The following is an 11,483-nucleotide window of genomic DNA, read 5'->3' on the forward strand; positions in this document are numbered from 1 at the left end:
GTGGACTAGTCATGATTATTTTATGTGTCAACTTGACTGGCCAGGGAGTGCCCAGATTAATTTATTCTGAATGTGTCTGTGAGGGTGTTCCTGGATGAGCTTAGCCATTGAATCAGCAGACTCAGTGGAGTAGACTGCACTCCCCAGTATGGACGGGCATCATCAAACCCACTGATAGCCTGAATGGAACAAAAGGTGGAGAAGGGAAGAATTTGGCCCTTTTCTTTCTTGCCTGAGTTGCTTAACCTGGGACATCTTATCTCATCTTCTTTGGCCTTTAGACTGGGATTTATACCATCAGCTCCCCTGATTCTAAAGCCTTTGGAATTAGGATGAATTATACCACTGGCTTTCTTGATTCTCTAGCTTGTAGATGGCCTACTGTGGGACTTCTCTAATCCCACGAGTCAAATCTCCATATACACACACACTCCAGCCTCTATAATCCCATGAGTCAAATCTCCATATACACACACACACACATATATATATGTGTATCTATTATACAGACACACACACACACACACACACATATGTATATATAATCTCCTACTGGTTCTGTTTCTCTGGAGAACACTGACTAACAAAAGAAGCAAGCAATGTCTACAAAATTCTGAGGGAAAGAAATATCCAGCCAATATGCATTTCAGTTTTAAAGGCCACAGGAAGATATTCTCAACAATAAAAGAATTCAAGGACTATAACAAAGTACTTATGAGCCCTTTCTGAAAAATGTACTATAGAGGTGAATAAAAAAGAGGACAGTGGAGAAGCAGTGGTAAGAAGATGAGGGATGAGCCATTTAAATACATAAACAAGGTTCAATAAGATTACCTAACTGGACAGATTATATTTGTAGAACAGAAAGTAAATATTATAAAACCTAACAAGATACCTCCACATTGAGGAGGTAGGCTGGTCATACAACAGATTAGATATCCTAAATAGCTCTTCTAATTGAAAAGACTACAATCTTGGATAAAGTCTTCTGCAAAAAGCTTTTTTACAAAACACTGCTGAGCTGGCACAAGCAGAAGTATTCCTACAAGAGGCCTAAAATGAAGTAAAATTAAGAAGCCTAGGAGATAAGTGAGTGCCAAAGGCAGTTTTTCTCCCCACGGGTGTCTGTGAAACAAAAGAGACCTTGAGTTTTGCTTAAATTGTTTTCTGGGATGTAGGGAACAGGAGATAAAGCCCAGGGCTCTACCAAGACAGCTGGAGATTTCTACATATGGTTGGGACCTCTTACAACCTCAGTATAAGGGCAAACAAAAACAAAAAACAAAAGCCCATTTTAGAGAAGGAGGGAGCAAGGGAACTTGCTTGTCTTAACCTTGAATGAAAGAAAAAATATTTATCTCCTGAGAACCTGAAACTACAATCAAACTCTTCTGTGAATTTGTGCTCAGATTTATGCTGCCTGAGTAATCCAAGGAAACTTTAACAACAAATGCAAAGGATTCCCAGGTTGGTAGTATACCCAGGTGCCAGGAAAAAGCAAATACAAATCCTCTCTAGAGGTATGCCATTTCAATCAAGGATCCAAAGTTTTCCCACAGACAAACTTCTAGGGAAAAAAAAAAAACGGTTCACTATCTAAAGTAGTAAAACTCACTAGCAAATAATTACGCACTGTGACGTAGCTGGGACCGCCCCATCAGCCTGGCCCCCAAAGTGAGGAAGACAACATAGAACAGAGGCCCAGCCAACCTGGAGGAGGAAACAATATTGGTTGTTTTAAGCCAATGAGGTGTTCAGGTTTTTTATAACCACAACATAGCCTAGCAGAACCTAACTGGTAGATTTAAAGGAATAAAAGAGATGCTTAAAAATATGAGCAGAATCACCAAGCAGATTTTTTAAATTAAAGGTTTATTAATTCATTAAGATAACACAGTCCATGGCAAGAGTCAAGATTGGGTCCCAGGTCTGTCCAAATTTGAGACCAGAACTTTTTTTTTTATTACAGTACCCTTGATATACAATCTTATGAAGGTTTCACATGAACAACATTGTGGTTTCATATTTACAAATATTGTCAAGTCCTCATACCCCCCAGCCCCCATTGTGGTCACTGTCTATCAGACTAGTAAGATGCTATAGAGTCCTTACTTGTCTTCTCCTTGCTGGACTGCCTTCCCCATGACTTACCTATATTGTGAGTACTAATTATAGTGCCCCTTAATCCCCTTCTCCCTCCCTCCCACCCACCTCCCCAGCCCCTCCCCTTTGGCAACCTCTAGTCCTTTCTCAGAGTCTGTGAGTCTGCTGCTATTTTGTTCCTTCAGTTTTCTTTATTAAGGTATGTTGATATACAATCTTATAAAGGCTTCACATGAGCAACATTGTGGTTATAACATTCACCCATATTGTCAAGTCCCCCCACACACCCCATTGCATCAACAAAGTAAGATGTCACCAAGCAGATTTGAAAAAAGAAGAAAATAGAACTTCTAGAAAGGAAAAAAATATAAAAATGGAAATTAACTCAATGGATGAAATAGGAACAGCTAAAGAAAACAGTGAATCCTAAGACAGTTTTGAAGAAATTGTCCAGAATGCATGCAAGAGAGAAAAAGTGACAGGAACAAAAGACAGATTAAGACACATGGACAATTAAAGTCAAAAGACCTAACATATATCTAATCAGAATAGCAGAAGGGATACTAGAGAATGGAAAAAAAGATAATATTTTCCAGAATTACCCAAAGACACCATATCTAGAAGCCCACAACATTACAAGAGGACTATGATAAACAGAAAGGGAGCCACGTTTAGATAGGTGACAGTGAAATTGTGGACCAACAAGGAAAATGAGACCTTAAAAACAGCCAAAAAGAAAAGACATATTTCCTACAAAGGAAAAATATTAAGACTGGTGAATGACTTCTCAACAGCAACAAGTGAAGCCACTTGAGATAAAAGAATAATCTTCAGTGTTCTGAGAGAAGTAACTGTCAACCTAGAATTTGATACCTAGCAACACAATCTTTCAAGAACAAATGTGATAAGAAACCAGTCACAAAAGACCACAAACTATGATTCCATATACATGAAACGTTCAGAATAAGCAATTCTGTGCAAACATAAGTAGATTAGAGCTTTCAAGGGATGGGAGGAGGTGAACAATAGCTAAAGGGTATGGGATTTATTTTTCAATGGAACAAAATGCTCTAAAATTGTGGCAATGGTTGCATATATCTGTGAATATACTAAAAACCATTGAATTGTACACTCAAATGGTATAATTGTATGGTATATCAATTATATTTTCATAAAGCTGTTGTCAATCTTTAAAAAGAGAGAGAATAAAAGAAGAACAAAGGTGAATGTCTACCTCCAGAATGACAGCATGAGGGAATTCCATGGATCATGTCCCAAGGAAACAAATATAACTGGTAAATACTATTTTAAATATAATTTAAAGTATGGTAATTGTCCTAAGAGGATATTGCAGATGAAGAAACATTTATTCAAGAAAATCTATGAAAACATAGTAAGAACAGAGGTACTTGCACCATCACCTGCTTCCTCTCTACCCCCCCCCACACACACACTCACACAATGGACAGGCGTAGTGAAGAAGACAGGACTTCCTCTCCCCTCAGCTCTTAGTGAAGGTGTTGTCAGGCAGCTGCATTTGGGGAGGTCTCTCTCTGCACACTAGGTGAAGCCTGAACCTGGATAGGGAAGGGTTCTTGACTCTGAACAAGAAAGAATTCTCAAACATGTCAGATGAGTGTAGGTAAGAAAGGAGTTCATTAAAGCAAAAGTAGCAGCAAATGGCAGCAGCAGTGCAGGCAGCAGAGAGCAAGGAAGAACAGAGCAAGGAAAGGGAAGCTCATTGAGCTCCTGCTCAGTAGGGCAAATCCCTTGCCAACTCCTGAAGCTGGACTCTCCTGGCGACCAGTGTCTGCTTGGATCTATACAACATGGGAACTAAGACCCCACCACCCCAGGATTTGGGGAGCTGTAGAGCATTGGATGGAGTGGGATTATGTTCTGAAAACTTCCCAAAGGCAAAGAAAGATTTTCATAAAGATCATGATTGTATAGCTGCAGTCTCGTCTGGGTCACCCAGGTAATGGGAACTTGCAAGCCCAAATCAGAGATCTTAGTAGGACAAAGGTAGAATGAAGACTTGTGCTTAAGTATAGAAAATAGAATGAAATAGGGAAGTAACAAAGACACTCACCCCTGGGAGAGCGCAGAGATGAAACACAGTTAGTTGAGCAGTGAGAAGTCTTTAAGGCAAAGTACACACTCAAAGAAAGGGGAATGCGAGCAACCTCAGAGAGGAGGCATGCTTAAAGGCTTAGGATTCTTTAAAGGCTTTCAAGAGTAGGGCAAAGGGCAGGGGGCGGGGTGAAGTTGTAGGCTTGACATGTGGTCTCATGATGTCTGTCTCCAGTGAAAGACATTATGTCACGATCTATAGTCTGTCCTCCAGATATTCTGTAAGATACACTTAACACAATGAATTTCTTGATCCTGTTCTCCAAGATAATGGTTACCTTCAAGCAGTGGGGACATTTCATTTAGGACTGCTTGCCCTGCCTTAAGATAGGGTAGGTTATTGGCTGATTACCATAAAACATGTTAGGAATCTTACTTCCTAACTCCCTGGTTTTTTTAAATGAAATCTCAGCCTTAAGATGAAGTCTCTCCTGTTCTTGCTGTACTGTTTATATCTTGGCATTTTTCATTCATAGGCAGGAAAAATTAATCATGATGCTTGTCCCATGTCCTTGCTGTAACTCAAAGGGACACAGTGAAAAAAGGCTTTTCTGGGTATAGCAGAACCCTGGAACCGCCACTGTCCTTGCCTCAGCTCACTCATAGGGCAGAGGCTCCGTAATTAGGAAAGGCTAGCTGAGAATATTAGAGACTCCCACCAGCACCCAGAACAGTGTCTCAGAGATTTTTGCCCAATGCACTTCATAAGAAGAGATCTGACCCTCTCCAAAGGAACTGACTTTATTTGAAATAGAATGTAGGGAAATTCAAGTCTGAGGGCATTCTAAAATAACAGAGATTTTGTTGCTAAGTAAATAAGAGGAGGCTAGTGGTTCCTGTTAATTGAAAGCAACAAGTTAAACCATAGGCCAGCTAGTTCATCAGGGAGAACCAGTGCAGGGAAAGACAGCTATGAGCTCTGTTGGGGGCAGAACAAAGCCCAAACATTGACCTCAAAAGCTACCCCACTAGAATTTAATTGGATCAGACTGCGGAGCAATTTATGCCCTAGAACATTGTCAAAAAAAAATAGAACAATCATCCGGCAATTAGTGGAGCTTAACAGCTGGGTGTGAGACCAAATGAGGGAGTCAGCTGCACTGAGAGATCAGGGAAAGAGACAAAGAAGGCCCTGCCAAAACTCCATGCTATCCCATGGTGACTGTATACACTCAAAGCTGCAGCTTCTGAGTGACACACTGGGGGTGGGGAATAAAATTCACTAAAATAGTCAAGCCAAGTAACCAAAGAAATAAACAAGTAAAATAACAACAAAAACAATCCCTAGAGAGAGGGGATGGAAATCAGGGTTGCTATGTATTATCTAAAATATCTAGTTTTCAAGAAAAATATTATAAGATTTGCAAAGGAATAGCAAAATGTGATCCATACACAGGGACTAAAAAGCAAGCAATAGAAACTGCCTGTGAGAGGCCCAGATGTTTGACTTACTAGAAAAAGATTTCAAAGCAGCATTATAAATATGTTCAAAGATCTAAAGGAAACTGACTAAAAAGAAGTATAGGAAGCTATAACAATGTCTCATTAAATATAAAATATCAATAAAAGATAGAAATTATTTGAAAAAGAACCAAATGGAAATTATGAAGTTAAAAAGTACAATAACCAAAATGGAAAATTGACTAGAGGTACTCAACAGTTAATGTCAACTGGCAGAAGAAATAACGAGTGGTCTTGGAGATAGATGAATAGAGATTATGTAATCCAAAGAGCAGAGAGAACAAAAGAATGAAGAAAAATAAACAGAGCTTCAAAGAAATGTGGGATACTCATATCACCATACATGTAGTGGGAATACTGAAGAAGAGAGGAAGAGCAGAAAAAAATATTTGAATAATGGCAGAAAACTCCCCAAATTTGCTGGAAAACATTAATCTACATATCTAAAGAGCTCAACAAGTTCCAAGTTAAATAAATGAAAACAATCCATGGCCACACTCATCAGGTTAAAAAACTGACAGGCAAAGTCAAAGTGAGAATTTTGAAAACAAGAGAAAAACAACTGGTCTCATACAAAGGAAACCAGGTAAGACTAATAGCTGACTTTCTATTAGAAGTAATGGAAGCCAGAAGGTAATGAGATACATTTTCAAAGTGGTTAAAGAAGAAAAAACAGTAATTCAAGAATCTTATATCCAGAAAAACTATCTTTTAAAACTGAAGGCAAAAATCCCTACAGCCCTTTTTTGGAAGAAATGGCAAAGCCTATTCTCAAATTCATATGTAATTTCAAGAACCCCCAAAGAGCAAAAACAATATTGAAACAGAAGAACAAACTGGAGGACTCACACTTCCCAATTTCAAAACTTTCTAAAAAGATGTCATAATCTATACAGTGCTATCAGCATAAGGATACTCATAAGGATCACAGGAATAGAACTGAGAGTCTAGGAATAAACCTGTATTTTTTGTTGTCCATACAATCTGTGACCACTTCAGGTGACTTTAAAAAGAAACACACAAAGAATATACACAATGGAGTATTATTCAGCCATAAGAAGAAAAAAATCCTACCATTTGCAGCAACATGGATGGAGCTAGAGGGTATCATGCTCAGTGAAACAAGCCAGGCAGAAAAAGACAAGTATCAAATGATTTCACTCATCTATGGAGCATAACAACAAAGCAAAAACTGAAGAAACAAAACAGCAGCAGACTCACAGAACCCAAGAATGGACTAACAGTTACCAAAGGGAAAGGGACTGGGATGGTGGGCGGGAAGGGAGGGATTAGGGTATTAAAGGGCATTATGATCAGCACACATAATATAGCAGGGGTACAGGGAAGTAAGTACAGCACAGAGAATATAAGTAGTGACTCTATAGCATCTTACTATGCTGATGGACAGTGACTGTAATGGGGCGGGGGCAGGGACTTGATAATAGGGGGAACGTAGGAACCACATGCTGCTCATGTGAAACCTGAGCAAAAGATTTAATATCAATGATACCTTAATAAAAAAAAAGTAAAAAGAAACACAAAGAACAAGGTTATGTACTGATCAGCTGATGAAAATGTGGTGACCAGAAGCTTGCCGGAATCCAACCCTGTATTTCTCCTAGAAGCAATAATTTAGTGTTTACTAAAGCAGTGTTCACAGTGACTTTATAGAACACACTATCACAAGTAATGAGAATCAATTATATACATCAAGGAAAAGTCTAGAACTGAAAAATGTAGCATCTGAAATGAAAAGTTCACTGGACAGGCTTAATTGCAGAGTGTAGAAGAAGAAAGTCAAGTTGAAGACAGATAAAGAGGAATTATCTAGCAAAGAGAGAGAAAAAATTGAAAAAATGAATAAGAGCCTCAGAGACATGTGGGGCAAAATAAAAACATCTAGCATGCATGTTATTGACTACCAGAAGGAAAGGGAAGAGTGGAGAAGAAAAAAAATATTTGAAAAAATGTCTGAAAACTTCCCAAATATGGTGAAAAACAAATTTACAAAATCAAAAATCTCAGAGAAATCCAAACAGGATAAATAAGGAAATTATACCTAGGCCCACCAAAGTCAAAGTGTTGAAAATCATAGATAAAAAAAAAATCTTGACAGCATCCAGAGAAAAATAACACAAAGAAATAATGATCTGCATATTTATCAAAAACTATGAAGCCCAGAAGATATTAGGACATGTTGAAAGTACTAAAAACACCACGAACAAAATAAACAATAAGTGGAACCACATCAAACCAAAAAGCTTCTGAAGAGCAAAAGAAACCATCAACAAAATGAAAAGATAACCGACAAAATGGGGAAAAAAATATTGCATTTCATGTATCTGATAAGGGGTTAATATCCAAAATATATAAAGAACTCATACATGTCTATAGCAAAAAAAAAAAAAAAAAAAAAATAATCCAATTTAAAGATGAGCAAAAGACCTGAGCAGACATTTTTCCAAAGGAGATATATGAGTGACCAACACGTACATTAGAAGGTGCTCAACATCACCAGTCATTAGGGAAATGCAAATAAAAAAACACAATGAGCTATCACCTCACACCTGCTAAAATAGCCACTGATCAAAAAGACAAGACAACAAATGGTACAAGGATGTGGTGAAAAAGGAAGCTTTGCGCACTTTTGGTGAGATCACAAATTGGTACAGCCACTAGGGAAAACACATGGAGGTTCCTCAAAAAATTAAAAATAGAATTGCCACATAATCTGATAATTCCACGTATGGGAACATATCCAAAGGAAATGTAAAGAGATCTGCACCCCTATGTTCACTGCAGCACTATTTACAACAGCCAAGACATGGAAACAACCTAAGTGTCCAATGGTAGATGAAGGAAGAAGTTGTGATATATATATAATGAAATATTATTCAGCCACAAAAAGGAAGGAAATCCTGCCATTTGCTACAACCTGGATGGACCTTGCGGGCCTTATGTTAAGTGGAATAAGTCAGTTGGAGAAAGACAGATACTGTATGATCTCACTATACGTGGAATCTAAAAAACAAACTAAACTAAAACTAAAGCTAAATTCATAAAAAAAAGAGATCAGATTGTGGTTAGCAGAAGTAGGGGGTGGGGGAATTGGATGAAAGTGGTAAAAAAGCACAAACTTTCTAGTTATAAGATAAATAAGAACCCAGGATGTAATATAAAACATGATAACTATAGTTATAACTGCTATATGGTAAATTTGAAAGTTGTTAAGACAGTAAATCCTAAGAGTTCGTATCACGAGAGAAAAAACATTCTTTTTTTGCAGCTAATGAGATGTTGGATATTAACTAAACTTATTGTGGTAATCATTTCACAATATATGTAAGTCAAGTCATTATGCTGCACACCTTAAATTTATACAGAGCTGTATGGCAATGACACCTCAGCGAAAAGGAAAAAGTGCTAAAATAAAAAATAAACCTGTCACTCAGAATGTTATATCCAATGAAGATATCCTGTAGGAATGAGGATGAAATAGACATTTTCAGGTTTAAAAAAAAATTAAGATCATTTGTCACCAACAGCTCTGCTCTATAAGAAATATTAAATGAAGTTCTTTGGACTGAAGGGTGATGATATCAGAGAGAAACTCAAGACTTTCCAGAAGGAATGAGAACACAGGAAATGCTAAATCTCCAAGTAAATATAAAAGACTATTGTTCTCCTCTTAATTTCTTTAAAATACAATATAACTATTTACAGCCAAAAAGCATGCCCAAGTTAATGAAACCATTAAAAAGAATAGCTGAATGAACCCAAACAAAGTAGAAAGGCAGGAAACTATATAGCTAAGAGAAATTAATGAATTAGAATCCAAACATGTAGTAAAATCAACAAAGCCAAAAGTTCATTATTGAAAAGTAACAAAGAGACAATCCTATGGCAAGATGGCTAGATGGATAAACAGAGAGCACATAAATAACACAGGAAAAATGTGGTCTCCTAACTCCAGAAACATAAATTAAACAAGATATTATGAATAACTTTATTTGAAAATACATTCCTAGGAAAATACAATTTACTAAAACTAAGTCAAGAAGAAACAGAAAACATGACTAGTCCTATTATTAATTAAGGAAATTGAATCAGTATACTGTCTTCCCACAAAGAAAACACCTAGCATGTGGCCTTAACCAGTTCAAGTAAGTGTAGCCAAATATTTGGAGAACACATAATCCCATACATACCCTGAAAGAACATAAAATGAGGGAATAATCCCACACATCTTTTGAGGTTAGCAAAACCTTAGAGAAAAAAATGTTTAATATAAATTCATAATAAAAAATTTAATATAAATTCATGATCTTTTAGCAAACAAGATAGAGGATATTTCCTTGATTTGATAGAAGTTTAAGAAACTATATAGCATACATACTTCATGGGAAAACAATGAAAGCTTACTCAAATTCCTTGGAGTACAGTAACACAGGAAATAAAGATCTTAATAATTGGAAAGGAACAAACTGACATTATGTATGTATGATATAATTGTCTATGCATCAAACAAAATATCTGCACATAAATTAATAGATTAATAGATTATGGAGTATTCTGGTTATAAAATCAATACATATAAAAGTGACTTCATTTCTGTACATCAAGGTATTAGATGAGGTATGAATATAGATATCATATCTTATTAATAAAAAATATAAAAAGCCTAGGAGCAAATACACAAAAGAAGTATAAACTCTACTAAAAAAAATTAGTTTTGTGAAAGTGAGGTAGGGCAGGGAAATGGGATGAGGGTTATGCCATTGTAAAATCTACTTAGCCTGTGAAAAAAGCCCAGTTTATTCTTTAACTTAATCTATAGGCTGTTCTTCCTCTTCTTCCAGCCCCTTAATCAATTAAGTAACTGTGTTACTTAATGGGGAAATAAGGACAGGAAATAAGATCTCAGGAAACATAAATGAACCTATGTGGATAAAGAATGCCAAGATCCAGGTCACGCAGTCACCTAAATACCCTATTTTAAGACAAAACTTCAAAGGAATTATGAATCACCTGTATACCTCATGCCTTATGCTGTCCCTACCCAAAGGCTCTATAAAACCCCAAAACCTTAAGCACATCTCCTGAGGTTGCCTACTCCTTTCTTCGAGCATGTACTTTTTGCTTTAAATAAAAACTACTCACTGATCAACTTACTGCATTTTGTCTCTGCACTCTTCCAGTGGTAAGCATCTTTGTTACGTTGCTATTTCATTCCATTTTCCAGACTTAAGCACAAGTTTTCATCCCCTGTCTTACTTCAGAGGGAGCTCCTGAAATCTCTGATTTGGGTTTGCAAGTTCCCTTCACCTGGGTGACCCAGACAGGACTGCAGCTTTACCATCATGCTCTTTAGCAGCTTGCCCAAAAATCATTTTGGCAAAGTTTGGTATTACCTAGTACACATCCAGTGATCCAATTCAGCTATTTTATTTCCAGGATATACTCTAGAGAAACCTATGCATGTGTGTACATCGGATGGTACCGGAATTCTCATGGTGGCAGTGTTATAATTAACAAATATCAATGAACAATAGCAAGGAAGGGAGAGAGAGCCCCCTTTCTTACCCCTTCCACCATGGGGACAGTGACAAGATGGTTGTCTATGAGCCAGTCGGGTCTCTCACCAGACCTAATTGACCAATGCTTTGATCTTAGATTTTGCAGCCTCCAGAGCTGTGAGAAATGAATTTGTTGTTCATAAGCCAGTCTATGTATTATTGTACAGCAGCCCAAACTCACAGTATGTAAACTATCCCATTCTTATTATA

The sequence above is a fragment of the Manis javanica genome, chromosome 4, assembly GCF_040802235.1.
Source record: "Manis javanica isolate MJ-LG chromosome 4, MJ_LKY, whole genome shotgun sequence".
Taxonomy (NCBI): Eukaryota; Metazoa; Chordata; class Mammalia; order Pholidota; family Manidae; genus Manis; species Manis javanica.